Source organism: Hypanus sabinus, chromosome 12 (assembly GCF_030144855.1).
Source record: "Hypanus sabinus isolate sHypSab1 chromosome 12, sHypSab1.hap1, whole genome shotgun sequence".
NCBI lineage: Eukaryota > Metazoa > Chordata > Chondrichthyes > Myliobatiformes > Dasyatidae > Hypanus > Hypanus sabinus.
Window position 1 is genome coordinate 12,703,292 of NC_082717.1, and position 19,860 is coordinate 12,723,151.

General features: G+C 44.9%; 1 protein-coding gene across 19 annotated transcripts in view; it reads right to left on the reverse strand.

Annotated features, from left to right (window-relative positions):
- The window catches only part of LOC132402627 (uncharacterized), a 381,320-nt gene that overhangs the window by 243,495 nt on the left and 117,965 nt on the right, over positions 1-19,860 (reverse strand). The gene's annotated exons all lie outside the window — the stretch shown is intronic.

Below are 19,860 nucleotides of genomic sequence, written 5' to 3' on the forward strand. Positions count from 1 at the left end.
CCTCAAGAGAGAGAATTGTTGAATGTCTTTGTTGTTGAGCCCACTAGGGGATCGGCTGTGCTGGATTGGGTGCTGTGCAATGATCCGAAGGTGATAAGACAGCTTAAGGTTAAGGAACCCTTAGGGAACAGTAATCACAACATGATCAAGTTCACTTTGAAATTTGAGACAGAGAAACTAAATTCCATTGTGTCGGTATTTCAGTGGAATAAAGGAAATTACAATAGCATGAGAGAGGAACTGGCCAAGGTTGACTGGAAAGGGACATTTGCAGGAAGGACAGCAGAGCAGTAATGGCTGGAGTTTCTGAAAAAAATGAGGGAGGTGCAAGACAGATATATTCCAAATAAGAAGAAATTTTCGAATTGAAGAAGGACACTACTGTGGCTGACAACTGACAAATGACAAAATAAAAGCAAAAGAGAGGGCATGCAAGGAAGCCAAAGCTAGTGAGAAGATAGAGGATTGGGAAGCTTTTAAAAACTTGCAGAAGGAAACTAAGAAGGTCATTAGGAAGGAAAAGATGAATTATGAAAGGAAACTGGCAACTAATATCAAACAAGGTACTGAAATCTTTTTTAAGTATATAAAGAATAAAAGAGAGTTGAAGGCAGATATAGGACCAATGGAAAATGACACTGGAGATACTGTAATGAGAGAAACAGAGATGGCAAAGGAACTGAATGCGTATTTTGCATAAGTCTTCACAATGGAAGACATCTGCAGTATACCAGACGTTCAAGAGTGTCAGGGAAATGAAGTTTGTGTAGTGAAAATTATGACTGAGAAGGTGCTCAGGAAGCTTAATGGTCTGAGGGTGGATAAATCTCCTGCATCTGATGGAATGCACCCTCGGGTTCTGAAGGAAGTAGCTGGAGAGATTGCAGAGGCATTAACAAAGATCTTTCAAGAATCGATAGATTCTGGCATTGTACCAGATGACAGGAAAATTGTAAATCTTACTCCACTATTTAAGAAGGGTGGGAGGCAGCAGAAAGGAAACTATAGACCTGTTAGCCTGACATCAGTGGTTAGGGAGTTGTTGGAATCAATTCTTAGGGATGAGATTACGGAGTACCTGGAAGTGCATGGCAAGATAAGCCAAAGCCACCATAGTTTCCTGAAAGGAAAATCCTGCTTGACTAACCTACTATAAGTCTTTGAGGAAATTACAAGCAGGGTAGACAAAGAAGATGCAGTAGGTCTGGTGTACTTGGATTTTCAGAAGGCCTTTGACAAGGTGCTACACATGAGGCTGCTTAGCAAAATAAGAGCCCATGGAATTACAGGGAAGTTACTAACATGGGTGGAGCATTGACTGGTCAGCAGAAAACAGAGAGTGGAAATAAAAAGATCCTATTCTAGCTGGCTGCTGGTTACTAGTGAAGTTCCACAGGGGTCAGTGTTGGGATCGCTGAATTTTACGCTCTATGTCAATGACTTGGACTATGGTATTAATGGATTTGTGACTAAATTTGCTGATGATACAAAGATAGGTGGAGGATTGGGTAGTTCTGAGGAAACAGAGAGACTTAGATAGTTTAGGGGCATGGGCAAAGAATTGGCAAATGAAAGAGTATGGTCATGCACTTTGGTGGAAGAAATAAATGGGCAGACTATTATTTGGATGGGGAGAGAATTCAAAATGCAGAGATGCAAAGGGACTTGAGAGTCCTTGTGCAGGATACCCTAAAGGTTAGCCTTCAGGTCAGCCTCTGGTACCGAGACTGGACCCTCAGCTCAGAAAGGAAGGAGGGAAAAGGGGAGAGCAGTAGTGATAGGGGATTCGATAGTCAGGGGGACAGATAAGAGGTTCTGTGGGAGAAATTGAGAATCCCAGATGGTCTGTTGCCTCCCTGGTGCCAGGGTCCGCGATATCTCAGGTCGACTTCTTGGTATTCTCAGGAGAGAGGGTGAGCAGCCAGATGTCGTGGTCCACGTGGGGACCAATGACGTAGATAGGAGTAGGGATGAAGTCCTGAAGAAGGAATATAGGGAGTTAGGAAAGAAGTTAAAAAGCAGGACCTCAAGGGTGGTAATCTCGGGATTGCTGCCTGTGCCGCGAGACAAAGAGGGTAGGAGCAGGAAGTTATGGCAGATGAATGCGTGGCTAAAGAGTTGGTGCAGGGGGCAGGGGTTCAGATTTCTGGATCATTGGGATCTCTTCTGGGGAAGGTCTGACCTGTACAAAAAGGACGGGCTGCACCTGAACTGGAAAGGGACCAATATCCTGGCAGACAGGTTTGCTGGAGCTGTTGGGGAGGGTTTAAGCTAGTTTGGCAGGGGGGTGGGAATCAGAATGTGAGTGCAGAGATTAGGGTAGAAGGACAAGGGCATGATGCTACGTGTTCCGAGTTGGTGAGGAAGGACAGGCAGGCTACAAAACATAAATATAGCCAGTTAGAGGTGCTGAAATGTGTCTATTACAATGCGAGGAGTATAACGGATAAAGGGATGAAAGAGCATGGATCAGTACGTGGAACTATGATGTTGTGGCTGTTACTGAAACATGGCTGGAGGAAGGGCAGGATTTGCTGATGCAGGTACCGGGGTTCAGGTGTTTTTAAAGGGATAGAATGGGAGGTAGAAAAGTGGGGAGGGGAGTAGCATTACTGGTCAGGGATAGTATCACGGCTATAGAAAGGGAGGACACTGCAGAGGGAGTGTCCTCTGAGTTGGTGTGGGTGGAAGTCAGAAATAGGAAGGGATCAATCACTGTTCTGGGAGTAGTATATAGGCCCCCAAATAGCCCTCGGGACACCGAGGAGTAGATAAGCAGGCAGATTTTAGAATGGTGCAGGAATTACAGGGTTGTAGTTATGGGTGATTTCAACTTCCCTCATATTGACTGGCACTTCCTGACTGCAAGGGGGTAGATGGGGCTGAATTTGTCAGGTGTGTTCAAGAAGGATTCCTGACACAGTATGTGGACCGGCCGACGAGAGGAGAGGCTATACTGGATCTGGTTCTGGGTAATGAACCTGGTCAGGTGACAGACCTCTTGGTGGGGGAGCATTTTGCTGAGAGTGACCACAATTCCCTTAGCTTCAGCATAGCTATGGAAAAGGATAAAAACAGACAAAATGGGAACGTGCTTAACTGGGGAAGGGCTAACTTTGAAGGGATAAGGCAGGAACTAGCGACAGCAAATTGGAAACAGATGTTCAAGGGTGAAAACACAGAAGTAATGTGGAGGAAATTTAGGGACCACTTGTGCTGGGTTCAGAATAGGTTTATCCCACTGAGACAAGGAAAAAATGCTACAAAAAAGGAAACCATAGCTGATGAAACACGTGAGGCAACTCGTCAAAAGGAAGAAGGAAGCATATGTTAGATATAAGAAGCAGGAAGCAGGAGGGGCTCATGAGAAATGTAGGGTAGCCAGGAAGGAGCTTAAGAAAGGAGAACTCAAAGGAGGCATGAGAAGGCCTTGACATGTAGGATTAAGGAGAACCCCTAGGCATTCTATGCGTATGTGAAGAACAGAAGGATGACAAGAATGAAGGTGGTGTTGCTAAAGGATAAAGAAGGCAACATGTGCCTGGAGGCAGTTGGGGAGGTCCTAAATGAATATTTTGCTTCAGTATTCACAAGTGAAAAGGACCTTGATCAGGGTGAGGTCAAAATAGAACAGGCCTGTGTGCTGGACAATGTGGAGATTGAAGAAGTGTTGGATCTTCTTAAAAACATCAAGATTGCTAAGTCCCCAGGGCCAGATGTGATATACCCCAGGTTGCTGTGAGCAGAGAGATCAAAATAGCAAAAGATCTTTTGTGAGCAAAAGAGATCGCTGGAGCAGTGGCTATGATCTTTGAATCCTCTTTGGCTGCAGGGGAGGAGCCGGATGATTGGAGAATGACAAACGTAGTTCCCTTGTTTAAGAAAGGTAATTGGGAGAATCTTGGGAACTATAGACCGGTGAGTCTTACGTTGGTGGTCTGCAAACTATTGGAAAGAATTCTTAAGGATAGGCTCTATGAGGATTTGGAGAAGTACAGTCTACTCAAAGATAGTCAACATGGCTTTGTGAAGGGAAGGTCGTGCCTCACGAGCCTAATTGAGTTTTTTGAAAAGGTAACAAAAGAAATTGGTGAGGGTAGGGCGGTAGATGTGGTCTACATGGATTTTAGCAAGGCATTTGACAAGGTCCCCCACAAGAGACTCATCCAGAAAGTCATGAGGCATGGGATCAGTGGAAGAAAGTTTCTTACAGGAAGAAAGCAGAGGGTAGGAGTGGGGTTCAATTCCATGCATCCCACAAGGTCGCTGCACAGGTTGATAGTATAGTTAAGAAGAGGGTTGTGGGTGCCTGGAATGACTTGCCAGGGATGGTGGTGGAGGCTAAAATGTTAGGAGTATTTAAGAGCCTCTTGGACAGGCACATGGATGAAAGTAAAATAGAGGGTTACGAGGTAGTGTGGGTTTAGTACTTCTTTTTTAAGGAATATATAGTTCAGCACAACATCAAGGGCCGAAGGTCCTGTACTGTGCAGTAGTATTCTAGTGTCTAGTGTCTAGTTGAGTCAGTGGTGAAGAAGGCAAATGCAATGTTGGCATTCATTTCTAGAGGAATAGAATATAGGAGCAGGGATGTGATGTTGAGGCTCTATAAGGCACTCGTGAGACCACACTTGGAGTATTGTGTGCAGTTTTGGGTTTCTTATTTTAGAAAGGGTATACTGATATTGGAGAGGGTTCAGAGAAGATTCACAAGAATGATTCCAGGAATGAAAGGTTTACTGTATGAGCAATGTCTGGCAGCTCTTGGGCTGTATTCCCTGGAGTTCAGGAGAATGAGGGGGGATCTCAGAGAAACATTTCAAATGTTAAAATACCTGAACAGATTTGATATGGAAAAGTTATTTCCCATGGTAGGGGAGTCTAGGACAAGAGGGCACGACTTCAGTATTGAAGGACGTCCATTTAGAACTGAGGTGTGGAGAAATTACTTTAGTCAGAGGGTGGAACCTGTGGAATTTGTTGCCACGAGCAGCTGTGAAGGTCAAGTCATTGGGTGCATTTAAGGTAGAGATAGATAGGTTCTTGATTAACCAGTACATCAAAGGCTATGGGGAGAAGGCAGGGGAGTGGGGATGACTGGAAGAATTGGATCAGCCCATGATTGAATGGTGGAGCAGACTCGATGTGTCAAGTGGACTACTTCTGCTCCTATATCTTATGGTCTTATGGATTCTGACCTCTCAGTGAGTATGTCAAAGATCCACTTGCAGATGGAGGTACAGAGGTCCAGGTTTTGGAGCTTGTTTATCTGTTGACATGGTCAAGAGGTTCAGCTGTTGTTCAGACTAAACGTCAAAAATGTGATATAATGTGACTGTGGAATAATTGTTGGTGCCAGACTGGGTGATTCGAGTATGTCAGAAATTGCTAATGCCCTAGGATTTTCCTGCACAACAGTCTCTGTAGTTTACAGAGGATTGTGCGATAACAGATAAACATACAGTGAATGGCAGTTCTGAGGATGAAAACACCTTGTTAATGAGAGAGGTCAGAGGAGAATCACCAGACTGGTTCAGGCTGACAGGAAGGAGGCAGTATCTCATTAATAAACACACATTACGAGGGGTGATTGATAAGTTTGTGGCCTAAGGTAGAAGGAGTCATTTTTAGAAAACCTAGCACATTTATTTTTCAACATAGTCCCCTCCTACATATACACACTTACTCTAGCGGTCATGGAGCATACGGATCCCTTCTTTGTAGAAGTGGTCCACAGCAGGGGTGATTGATAAGTTTGTGGCCTAAGGTAGAAGAGATGAGTTATTAACTTCAAACTTTCTGCATAATCATTCAAAGAGTTGAACTGCACATGCATGAAACGAGAGCGTCTTGGACCTCCATGTGGTTCTCAGCAAGGGTGATTGATAAGTTCATGGCCTAAGGTAGGAGATACAGCTCTCATTACATGCCATGCAGTTCAACTCTAAGTGAAAGTGCAGAAGGTTTGTAGTTAATAACTCATCTCCTCCTACCTTAGGCTACGAACTTATCAATCACCCCTGCTGTGGAGCTCTTCTTCTACAAAGAAGGGATCCGTATGCTCCATGACCGCTGGACTAAGCGTGTAAATATAGGAAAAATAAATGTGCTAGGTTTTCTAAAATTGACTCCTTCTAACTTAGGCCACAAACTTATCAATCACCCCTCATATGCCAATGGTGTTCAGAAGAGCATCTATGAATGCACAACGTGTCAAATCTTGAAGTCGATGGGCTACAGTCGAAGCAGACCACACCGGATTCCACCCCTGTACCTAAAAAAGTGGCCACGGCCTGCATGGAGGGTGTCTAAGGAAATGTGGGAGAGTTTTTTAAAGTAGAAATGCCATTGCACAGGGGTACTTCCACTCTCTTGATCTCAGAGGTCCAGGTCTAGAGGTGCAATACGTCACAAACAGGGGTCTTCCTTGGCTACATTGGATGACCATCATATCCTTTGCACCTTGTCATGACCCTCACTCTCCAATGAGCGTCACAGCACAGCCTTCCTGGCCGTTGAATCTCACTGTGGACCTCATCACCCAGTCCACCAGAGCATCAGGGTCAAGAGTGTCGGTGGCTGGGAATGATGTCAATTTCTCCCAATTACGTTACTCTGCAAGCCAGCCTGTCAACGCAGTGTACCAGCGTGTGACTACTGTCAACGCAGTGTACCGGGGTGTGACTACTGTCAACGCAGTGTACCGTGGTGTGACTACTGTCAGCGCAGTGTACCGGGGTGTGACTACTGTCAACGCAGTGTACCGTGGTGTGACTACTGTCAGCGCAGTGTACCGGGGTGTGACTACTGTCAACGCAGTGTACCGTGGTGTGACTACTGTCAACGCAGTGTACCAGGGTGTGACTACTGTCAGCGCAGTGTACCGGGGTGTGACTACTGTCAATGCAGTGTACCGGGGTGTGACTACTGTCAACAAAGTGTACCGGGGTGCGACTACAGTCAACACAGTGTACCGGGGTGCGACTACAGTCAACACAGTGTACCGGGGTGTGACTACTGTCAACGCAGTGTACCGGGGTGTGACTACTGTCAGCGCAGTGTACCAGGGTGTGACTACTGTCAACACAGTGTACCGTGGTGTGACTACTGTCAACGCAGTGTACCGGGGTGCGACTACTGTCAGCGCAGTGTACCAGGGTGTGACTACTGTCATCACAGTGTACCGTGGTGTGACTACTGTCAACACAGTGTACCGGGGTGTGACTACTGTCAATGCAGTGTACCGGGGTGTGACTACTGTCAACACAGTGTACCGGGGTGCGACTACAGTCAACACAGTGTACCAGGGTGCGACTACAGTCAACACAGTGTACCGGGGTGTGACTACTGTCAACGCAGTGTACCGTGGTGTGACTACTGTCAGTGCAGTGTACCGGGGTGTGACTACTGTCAACGCAGTGTACCGTGGTGTGACTACTGTCAACGCAGTGTACCAGGGTGTGACTACTGTCAGCGCAGTGTACCGGGGTGTGACTACTGTCAACGCAGTGTACCGGGGTGTGACTACTGTCAACACAGTGTACCGGGGTGCGACTACAGTCAACACAGTGTACCGGGGTGCGACTACAGTCAACACAGTGTACCGGGGTGTGACTACTGTCAACGCAGTGTACCGGGGTGTGACTACTGTCAGCGCAGTGTACCAGGGTGTGACTACTGTCAACACAGTGTACCGTGGTGTGACTACTGTCAACGCAGTGTACCGGGGTGCGACTACAGTCAACACAGTGTACCGGGGTGTGACTACTGTCAGCGCAGTGTACCAGGGTGTGACTACTGTCATCACAGTGTACCGTGGTGTGACTACTGTCAACACAGTGTACCGGGGTGTGACTACTGTCAACACAGTGTACCGGGGTGTGACTACAGTTAACACAGTGTACCGGGGTGTGACTACTGTCAACACAGTGTACCGGGGTGTGACTACAGTCAACACAGTGTACCGGGGTGTGACTACAGTCAACACAGTGTACCGGGGTGTGACTACTGTCAAATGCAAACAGCTACTTGGAGCCACGGGTGAGAGCTGAGTGTCCGGTGGGGTCAAACGTGAGTGAGTTGCCCTGGAATAGACATGCAAGCCCCCTCACCAGAGTTGCTATGCCTCCCTGGACACCACATACACCCAACAGAGTGTATATCGGAGCAGGAATGCCTACTAACATGGAAGCACCTTTAAAAAGCTGAGCCACTCTGGAGATAACCATAAAGTGCTTTCACATGAGAAAAATGATGGCATGAACAATATCAGCAGGGGAAATAGCTCTAAGGAGTTATGTGCAAGAAAGCTGAATTAACACGAATACAGTTCATGCAAAAGAATCCTTGGGGTTAATGACTGTATGTACTGACACTAATTAAAGTTGCTTCACATTGTCAAGATCACTGGCTCCTCTGAGTCAGTTCCATGATGTCATTAGGGTACAAAATGTAAACAAAAATATTCTAACATCCAAAAATAGGCACTGGCAAAAAAATATATTTTTGAGCTGTGAGTCTGTGGCGAAACTCCTTTCTGGCATGTAATTGAAAAACAAAAACCAATCCCACCTCTGTTCTTTTAACTCTTATCGTTAGAGCCCAACAGCAAGCACTTCCATAGTGTCCTGGCCTCCCACGCCCTTCATAGGGGCAGTGACTGGACAAAATGTGACACTGGCTTCCATGTAGAGATGCTGCAGCAGATGGGCAAGAGTATGATCAATCTGATTTATTTTTAGCAGCTTTTTAAAGGGGAAAAAAAGAGACATTTGGTGGTGTAGGGGAGCGGGGAGGTCGAATGGTGACAAGGACTGGAGGCCCGGAGTTGGCCTATCCTGGGGTTGGAGGCCTGTCTGTGTGTGTGAAGGGGAGGGTTGTGTGGGGGGGAGGTGCAGGAGACAGGCTTGTTTTGTTGTTCTTGTTTTTGTTTTGTTCCGTTGTTGCTGCTGCTATTTGTGTTGTTCAGACATCATGCGACTTCTATGGTGGCGCCGGAATGTATGGCAACACTTGTGGGCTGTCCCTCTGCACATCCTTGGCTGTGTTGGTTGTCAACACAAACAGCACATCTCACTGTCTACCCGATGCACATGCGATGAATAAATCTGAATCTGAATCCGTATTGGAGGAATTATATTCAAACGGTGATCACAGGGCCTTTACGAGGAGAACAGAGCTGAAAAGACACAATCCCGGCCAGCATTTATTGTCCATCCTTAAACCCCCTTGGGAAGGTGATGGTGGAATGTCAGCACACTGTGCCCCACACTCTAATTTAACCCCAGCCTAATCACAGGACAATCTACAATGACCAATTAACCTACCTGGCACGGCTTTGGACTGTAGGAGGAAATGGAGCACCCAGAGGAAACCCGTGCATCGAGGAAACTCCTTACAGATGATGCCAGGCTTGAACTCTGAACTCCAGAACACCCCGGGGCTATAACAGTGTCGCCTAACCGCTACGTTACCTGCAACCGTTCTGCTGAAAGTGCACTCACAGTGCTGTTGAGAATTCGAGGATTTAGACCCAGTGATCAAGGTCGAATTCAAGTTTATTGTTGTCATGGGCATACATATCCAGGATATAAATGCCAAGGACTTAGAATATGTAACTTCGCACAGTTCAGTCTGTTCAGCCAATGAGGTTGTGCCAACCTTTTAACCTACACTGAGACTCCCAGGGAAACCTAAACTTTCCCTCCTACATAACTCTCCATTTACTTTCATCCATGTGCCTATCCAACAGTCTTTTAAACGGCCCAGATATACCTGCTTCTACCTCCACCATACAGCGCATTCCTCTCATCCACCACACCCTGTGACAAAAATACTTACCTCTAACATATCCAAAATGCTGCAGGAACTCAGCAGGTCAGGCAGCATCAGTGGAAATGGATGACCCTTCATCTGGACTGGAGACAAAGGGGGAAGATGCCAGAATAAAAAGGTGGGTGGGGGGGAAGAAGGACAAGCCAGAAGGTGAATAGTAAAATCAACACGTACAAACAAACTGGAGGAACTCAGCGGGTCGGGCAGCATCCGTGGAAACGAGCGGTCAATGTGATAGGTGGAAAAGGTAAAGGAGTGGAGAAGGAGGAATCTGGTAGGAGAGGAGAGTGGACCAAGGGAGAAGTCGAGGAAGGACGGTACAGAGGAGTGATAGACATGTGAGGGGAAGAGGTAAGAAGCCAGAGTGGGGACTAAAAGAAGAGGGAAAAAGAATAAGGGAGAGAATGAAGAAATAATGGAACTGGAAAGAGAAATCGATGTTCATTTCCACAGACTCTAGAGGACCTGCTGAATTTCTTCAGCATTTTGTGTGTGTTACTCTGAATTTCCTGCATCTACAGAATCTCTTGTATCTAACATCCCCTAAATTTTCCTCCAATCACTTTCAAATTATTGCCTTTTGATTTAGCCATTTCTGCCCTGAGAAAAAAAACACCAAACGCTTCTCATATGACAGGCTGGAATAATACAACACTGGAATAATTTTTGTGAACCTCCTTTGAACCCTCTCCAATGTCAGCACATCCTTTCTTAGATAAGGGGCCCAAAACAATTCCAAGAGAGGCCTTACCAGGGCCTTATAAAGCCCGAACATTATGCCCTTCTTTGTTATATTCGAGGCCTCTCAAAATGAATGCTAACATTGCATTTGCCACAAATCCATCAATTACATCCTCTAAATCATTGACATACAATGTGAAAAGAAGAGGTCCCAACACAGAGCTCTGTAGAACACCACTAGTCACTGGCAGCCAACCAGAAAAGGCTCCCTTTATTCCCACATTTTGCCTCCTGCCAATCACCCAATGCTCTATCCGTGCTAGAACCTTTTCTGTAATACCATGGTTTCTTAAATTGTTTAGCAGCCTCATGTGTAGATTGTTGTCAAAGGCCTTCTGAAAATCCAAGTACACTACATCAACTTATTTTCCTTTGCCTATCCTGCTTGTTATTTCTTTATTGAATTTCAACAGACTTGTCAAGCAAGAATTTTCTTTAAGGAAACCATGCTGACTTTGGCCTATTTTATCAAGTGCTTCCAGGTACCCCAAAACCTCATTCCTAATAATCACCTCCAACATTTTCCCAACCACTGAGGGCAGACTAACTGGCCTAATGTTTCCTTTCTTCTGCCTCCCTCCCTTCTTGAAGAGTGAAGTGATGTTTACAATTTTCCAGTCTTCCGGAACCATGCCAGAATCACGGATTCTTGAAAGATCATTACCAGTACCTTCACAATCTCCACACTCACCTCTTTCAGAATCCTGGAGTGTTCACCATCTGGTCCAGGTGATTTATCTACCTTCAGACCTTTCAGTTTCCCAAGCACCTTCTCCTTAGTAATAACAGCTACACTCACGTCTACCCCTGACATTCTTGAACTTCCAGCGTACTGCTAGTGTCTTCCACAGTGAAAGCTGATGCAAAGTACTTATTCAGTTCGTCTGCCATTTCCTTGTCCCCATTAATACCTCTTTGGCATCATTTTCCAGCAGTCTGATACCCACTCTTGCCTCTCTTTCACTCTTCATACATCTGAAAAAACTTTTGGTATCCTCTTTAATATTATTGGCTAGCTTACCTTTGTATTCCATCTTTTCCTTCTTTATGATGTTTTTAGTTGTCTTCTGTTGGTTGTTAAAAGCTTCCCAATCCCCTAACTTCTCACTAATTTTTACTCTATTAGAAGTCCTCTCTTTGACTTTTATGCTGGCTTTGACTTCCCTTGTCAGCCACAGTTGCATCTTCTGCCTTTAGAATACTTCTTCTTTGGGATGTATCTACCCTGCACCTTCTGAATTGCTCCCAGAAGGGAGAATTCCAGCCATTGCTGTTCTGCTGTCATTCCTGTTAGGGTCCCTTTCCAATCAAGTTTGGCCAGCTCCTCTCGTGTGCCATAAAGAGAACTTGGACAAACTTTTCTTGTTTCCTCAGGAATGGCAAAGAGGCTACGGGTAGACCCGATAGTAGTTGAATACGTAGTGAGAGGCATTGGATAGAGTAGACATCCACATATTTCTCTCAGGATCAAGACGCCTAATACTAGATGACCCACATTTAACCTGAGAGGGAAAAGTTCAAAAAATGTGTAGGACATGTTTTTTTTACGGGAGAATGGTGGGTGCCTGGAATACACAGCCAGGGATGATAGTTGAGGCGATCAATGAGTGTAAGAGGCTCTTAGACAGGCAAATGAATAGAGGGAGCAGAGAAAGGGTGCATTTCATTAGGTATCTAATTAGTCTGATATGGCTTTACCTACTGGCTTTGCGGATTAACCTACTGCTGTGTTGTACTGTTTAATATTCTATGTTTTATATTTTATGTTCTATCTCTTAAACAGTAAACCCTGTTTTATTTTTAATAATGAATCCCTCAAAATCTAGAATGTGAGTGGACAGATTTACAATCAGTTGCTGCTTTGTCAGGTACAGGAGTGGACCCAGTGTAGTTTTCTGCTGCTGTCGCCCATCCAATTCAGTGATGCTGTTCTGCACACCACCATTGTAACAAGTGGTTATTTGGGTTACTGTCACCTTCTTGTTGGCTTGAATCAGTCTGGACATTCTCCTCTGACCTCTTTCATCAACAAGGTGGTTCTGTCCACAGAGCTGCCACTCACTAGATGTTTAGTTTTTTTGATTTTCACACCATTCTCTGTAAACTCTAGAGACTGCTGTGTGTAGGAATTCCAGGAGATCAGCAGTTTCTGAGATACTCAAACCACCCCGTCTGGCACCAACAATCATTGCATGGTCAAAGTCACTTATATCACATTTTTTCCCCATTCTGAGGTTTGGTCTGAACAATAACCGAACCTCTTGACCATGCCTGCATGCTTTTGTACATTGAGTTGCTGCCACATGGTTGACTGATTGGATATTTGTATTAATGTACAGGTATACCTAATAAAGTAGCCATCTATTGTATATTTTTCCCAAAATGAAACGTTCTGTGTATACACACTTAGCTATAACAACACCCTGCCCCTCACACTGTAGTCTCATGTCTATTTCAAATGAGGTGCGAGATCTAGCCCAGCACAGTGACTGAAGCCAGGCTGAACTGCAGCCTCGTCCAGAGAAATTGCTCTTATATTGGAACCACCTTCTTTCAGATGAAATGTAATTTATTTCCAGAATCTTGCCCATTTCAAAGTAAATTTATTATCAAAGAGCATATCTGTTGCCATATGCTACCTTGAGATTAACCTTTATAGGTATTTACAGGAAAAAAAGTAATATATTAGAATTTTATGAAAATCTATGTACAAAGACTGGCAAAAAAACAATGTGCAAAAGAAGACAAAATGTGCAAATAAAAAATAATACTGTGAACACGAGTTGTAAAAGTCCTTGAAGTGAGTGTATATGTTACAGAATCAATTCAGTGTCGTGTTGAGTGAAGTTAAGCATGCTGGTTCAAAAGTCCGATGGTTGTAGGGTAATAACTGTTCCTCAACCTGCTGGTGTGTGACCTCAGGCTCCTGTACCTCCTGCCTCATGGTAGTAGTGAGGAGAGAGCATGGGCTGGTCTGTGAGGGTCTGTGATGATAAATGCTACTTCCTTGAGGCAGCACTCGTAAGTGGGGAGGGCTTTGCAAGTGATGGACTGAGCTGCATCCCCAACTTTCTGTGGGGTTTTCTGTTTCTGGGCATTGGAGCTTCCATATCAGGCTGTGATGCAACGAGACAATATCTCAGACATGAGATTAAGTCAAGTCAAGCCAAGTCACTTTTATTGTCATTTCAACCATAACTGCTGGTACAGGTCATAGTAAAAATGAGACAAAGTTTTTTCAGGACCATGGTGTTACATGACAGTACAAAAACTAGACTGAGCTACGAAAAAAAACAACACAGAAAAAAGGTACACTAGACTACAGACCTACCCAGGACTGCATAAAGTGCACAAAATAGTGCAGGCATTACAATAAATAATAAACAGGACAGTGGGTCAGTAAGGTGTCAGTCCTGACTCTGGGTATTGAGGGGTCTGATAGCTTGGGGGAAGAAACTGTTACATAGTCTGGTCGTGGGAGCCCGAATGTTTCGGTGCCTTTTCCCAGATGGCAGGAGGGAGAAGAGTTTGTATGAGGGGTGCATGGGGTCCTTCATAATGCTGTTCACTTTGCGGATGCAGCGCGTAGTGTAAACGTCCGTGATGGCGGGAAGAGAGACCTCAACGATCTTCTCAGCTGACCTCATTATCCACTGCAGGGTCTTGCGATTCGAGATGTTGCAATTTCCAAACCAGGCAGTGATGCAGCTGCTCAGGATGCTCTCAATACAACCCCTGTAGAATGTGATGAGGGTGGGGGTGGGAGATGGACTTTCCTCAGCCTTCGCAGAAAGTAGAGACGCTGCTGGGCTTTCTTTGCTATGGAGCTGGTATTGAGGGACCAGGTGAGATTCTCCACCAGGTGAACACCAAGAAATTTGGTGCTCTTAACGATCTCTACCTAGGAGTCATCAATGTTTAGTGGGGAGTAGTCACTCCGAGCCCTCCTGAAGTCCAGGGTAATGCTCCCCAAGCAGCTCAACTGCCATTTGTTCTCCCAAGATATGCCCTCTTCTCATTGCTACCATCAGGGAGGAGATACAAGAGTCTGAAGGCACACACAGAATCATTCAGGAATAGCTTCTTCTCCTCTGCCATCTGATTTCTGAATGGACTTTGAACCCACGAACACTACCTCACTAACAAGAGAACATCAGCAGATGCTGGAGGCCCAACCAACACACACAAAATGCTGGAGGAACTCAGCAAGCATTTATGGAAAAAAGTACAGTCGATGTTTCAGGCTGAGACCCTTCATCAGGATGGGAGACAAAAAGCTGAAGTGAGTAGATTTAAAAGATGGGAGGACAGGAGAGAGAAACACAGGATGATAGGTGAAATAGGGAGTGGAAGGGATGAAGTAAAGAGCTGGGAAGTTGATGGGTGAACGAGATACAGAGCTGCAGAAGGGGGAGGCTGATAAGAGAGGACAGAAGGCCACGGAAGAAAGAAAAGGGGAGGGGAGCACCAGAGGGAGGTGATGGGCAGACAAGGAGTTAAGGTGAGAGAGGGAAAAGGAGATGGGAAGTGGTGGAGAAGTGGGGTTGAGAGCAATGGAAAGTGGAATTAAAATAGATGGCCACAGGGAGATCCCAACAGAATCAGGAGTAGGCCACTACCTGCCCAGTCAATCAATATGACCATGGCTGATCCACCTCAGCTCTTAAATCTTCTTTTGTGCCAGTTCCCTATGCAGTTGGGTGGAATAATAAATCAGCCATGATGGAGTGGCAGAGATAACATGATGGGCCAAATGGCCTAATTCTGCTCCAATCTCTTGCGGTCTAACCCTCCCTGATGGTTCAAGTACTTACAGTATAGGTCTCCACCTTGAGTATGTCCAATGATCTGGCCTCCACCACCCATGGGGGCAGAGAATTCTGAAGATTCACTCCTTACAGATAGCGCGAAACAGTGAATAAGAAACGTAAGCTCAAATGAGACCATAAGACACATGAGCAGAAGCAAGCCATTCAGCCCATTAAGTCTGCTCCACCGTTCAACCCCATTCTTCTGCCTTCCTCCCATAACCTTACTAACCAAGAATCTATCAACCTCTGCTTTAAATATATTCAATAACTTGGCCTCCATAGCCATCTGTGGCAACAAATATCACCTTCTGACAAATGAAATTTCTTCTCATCTCTGTTCTAAAGGGATGTCCTTCAAGTCTGAGGAGGTGCCAACTGATTCTACGCTCTCCCACTACTGGAAACATGGAGAGTGTTTTTCTTTACACAGAGGGCGGTAGGTGCCTGCAGCGAACTGCCAGGGGTTGTGATGGAAGCAAGTATGATAATGGTGTTTAAGAGGCTTTTAGATGAACACATGAAAACGCAGGGAGTTGAGGGATAATCATAGAATCATAGAACACTATGGAACAGAAACATCTAGTGCATGCCAAACTATTATTCTGCCTAGTCCCATCTACTACACCTGGACCATAGCCCTCCACACCCCTTCCATCCATGTACCTATCCAAATTTCTCTTAAGTGTTGAAACTGAACCACTTCTGCTGGCAGCTCATACCACACTCACAACTTCTGAGTGAAGAGGTTACTTCTCATATTCCCCCTTCAACATTTCATCTTCCAACCTTAACCCATGACCTCTAGTTCTAGTCTCACCCAATCTCAGTGGAAAAAGCCTGCTTGCATTTAATCTATTTCCCTCATAATTTTGTATACCTCTATTAAATCTCCCCTCGTTCCCCTATGCTGTAGGGCAGTGGTCCCCAACCATCAGGCCGCAAAGCACGTGCTACTGGGCCGCGAGGAAACGATATCACTGCAGCTGACTCTTATCGCTTCATACCACCAAATCGTATCGTTTCCTCGCGGCCTACTGGCTGGGGACCAACACCCTAGGGAACCCCTAGGGCTTAGTCTATTCAACCTTTCCCTATAATTCAGGTTCTCAACTCCTAGCAGCATCCTTGTAAGTTTTCACTTCACCCTTTCAACCTTATTGGTGTCTTTCCTGTAGGATATGGCCAATGTGCTGGTAAAAGATTTAACTGAATTTGACTCAGACATTGCAGGCCAAATGGCCTATTCCTGTAAAGAACTTTTTTTTTGTTGTAGGGTTTATCCTGGCCAATATTTACATGAATCCACAAATTGAAGCACTGTTTGCATCTCATTGCTGTCTCTGGGAGCTTTCTGTGCACACATCACCTGCCAAACATCCCCTATGCAATAGAGGTTGAATTTGAAAAAAACCCTTCCTAGCTTTGGGCCATGTTATAGTGATGCACGTTGCTATACAAATCCAAATACCTGTTTGTTTTTCCCTTCCAAATTTCAATCAAAGCCTAATTTCCACAAACAGCCTTTGCCACATTCCCCCACAAAAGCTCGGGTTTCCAACTTCTTTCCTGCCCCTCCCCCCCACTACTTTTCCTGCACCGATCTATTCCGTGAGTGCAAGCCCACCGTTCTGTTTATATGGGGACCCTTCGTGCAACCTGCCAGCTTAGATCTGGTGCCCCCCACCCCCCTGTGAGTTCTCATAAAGACTCAGTGACTGAGCCCTGAGACACGCAGGGGGTCTGAAAATCTCCCACGGCAATAGCTGGTTGTATCATTCTGAATATTTATGATGTACAAAATGGTCAGCTGGCAGAGAAGCCAAAGTCACCTTGACAAAGATATGTTTTGTTTGTGAATTGTTCTAGTACTCTGTGTTGAGGCTTGCAATAAATCATTAATGGCTCATAAACTGCTTGCAAAATCTCCTTCAGGGCACTGCAGGAATGTGGTCTTCCCAGGACTGAAGGACAGCTGGCTGTAACACACAACATGCTTTGAATCTGAGCTGATAAAGATTCCATTGCATCTGTTCATTTTTTCTATCGCTCTCCACATTCTTATGACCTTCCCTTGCCTCCCTCTCTTTGCGTAGAGTGGAGTGGACTGCACAGTGGGGGCGGGGACCAAGGTTGACCACTGGGGAGAAGGTACAGGCACTGAAGGCACAGGCTGATCATTTTAGGAGCAGCTTCTTCCCCCCTGCCATCAGATTTCTGAATGATCTATAAGCTCATGAACACTACCTCACTACCTTCCAATAGGATATATAGACAGTGGATTCCAGTTAACTGAGCCATCAGTTAACTGGGGCAGCCATTTATTTGGAACAACTCTTAAAGGATAAAAACTAACCAAGAAAATAGCCAGGATTCACTTTTTTTATTTGGAAAACTATGCTGCTTAATTGGTGCAGGAGACTGTTGCCGAACAGTTTCTAACTAGCATCAGTTAGAAATTGTTATACATAAGCAATAAGTATCAAGGACTTGAAGGGTCCTTGAAAGTAGAACATAGGTTGTGGAAACATTTCAATGATGGGCAAGTGAAGTTATTCATTCTCATTCAAAAGCCTGATAATTGAGGGGTAATTACTGTTCCGGACTGTCCCTGAACCTGGTGGTGTGGGTCCTGACATTCCTGTACCTTCTTCTTGATGGCAGCATTGAGACAAGAGCACATTTACAGTAATAAAATGTTTTGAGAGATTGGTTATGGCAAGGATCAACTCCTGCCTCAGCAAGGACCTGGACCCACTGCAATTTGCCAATCACTACAATAGGTCTACGACCGATGCAATCTCAATGGCTCTTCACATGGCCCGAGATCACTTGGATAATACAAAATGTCAGAATGCTGTTCGTTGATTATAGCTCAGCGTTTAACACCATCACTCCCACAGTCCTGATCGATAAGCTACAGAACCTGGGCCTCTGTACCTCCCTCGGCAATTGGATCCTCAACTTCCTAACTAGAAACCACCATCTGTGCAGATTGGTAATAATATCTCCTCCTCACTGACGATCAACACTGGCACAACTCAGGAATATGTGCTTAACCCACTGTTCTGCTCTCTCTATACCCGTAACTGTGTGGTTAGGTATAACTCAAATACCATCTATAAATATACTGATGGTACAACCATTGTTGGTAGAATGTCAGATGGAGACAAGAGGGTGAACAGGAGTGAGAAATACCAGCAAGTTGAGTGGTGTCGCAGCAACAACCTTGCACTCAGCATCAGTAAGACCAAAGACTTCAGAAAGGATAGGACCAGGGAACATAAACCAGTCCTCATAGAGGGATCAGAAGTGGAGAGAGTAAGCGATTTCAAGTCCCCAAGTATCAAGATCCCTAAGGATCTATGCTGGTCTCAACATATCAGTCTCGCCAGAAAGAAGGCAAGATGGTGGCTCTATTTCATTCGGAGTTTGAGGAGGTTTGGTTTGTCACCTAAAACACTTGAAAACATCTACAGATGTACCATGGAGAGTATTCTGATACACTGCATCACTGTCCAGTATGGGGTGGGTCGGGGGGCTACCACACAGGATCAAAAGAAGCTACAGAAAGTTGTAAAATTAGTCACTCCATTTTGGATACTAGCCTCCATAGTATCCAAGACATTTTCAAGGAGCGGTGTCTCAGAAAGACAGCGTCCATTATTAAGGACCCCCATCACCCAGGGCATGTCCTGTTCTCACTGTTACCACCAGGCAGAAGGTACAGAAGCCTAAAGGCACACATTCAACGATTCAGGAACAGCTTCTTCTCCTCGGTCATCTGATTTCTGAACGGGCATTGAACCCATGAACACAACCACACTTTTTTATATTATTTCTGTTTTTGCATTGTTTTTAATTTAAATATTTAATATACATATGTATATTTACTGTAAATGATTTACTTATTTTTTTCTATATTATCTTGTATTGCATTGCACTGCTGCTGCTAGGTTAACAAATTTCACAACATATGCCGGTGATATTAAACCTTATTCTGATTCTGGGTGGTGGGGGTCCCTGAAGATGGATGCTGCTTTCCTGTGACAACGCTCCGTGTAGAATCAGAATTAGGTTAAATATAACCGACATATGTCATGAAATTTGTTGTTTTGCAGCTGCAATACAATTCAATACACACCAAACTATAAATTATAGTAATAAATGCAGTGTATATAAACATTAAATAAAATAAATAGTGCAAAAGAGAGGAAAATAGTGAGCTAGTGTTCATGGGATTGTTCATTGCCTGCTCAGAAATCTGATGATGGAGAGAATGAAGCTATTCTTAAAACATTGACTGTGTGCCTTCAAGCTCCCGTACCTCCTCTCTGATGATAGTAATGAGAAGCAGGCATGTCCTGGGTGATGGGGACCTCAATGACGGTTTTTTCGAGGCATCATTCCACAATGCTGGGGAGGCTGGAGCCCATGATGGATGCTGCAGGGATTCACATAGCTGTAGTTTTATTCT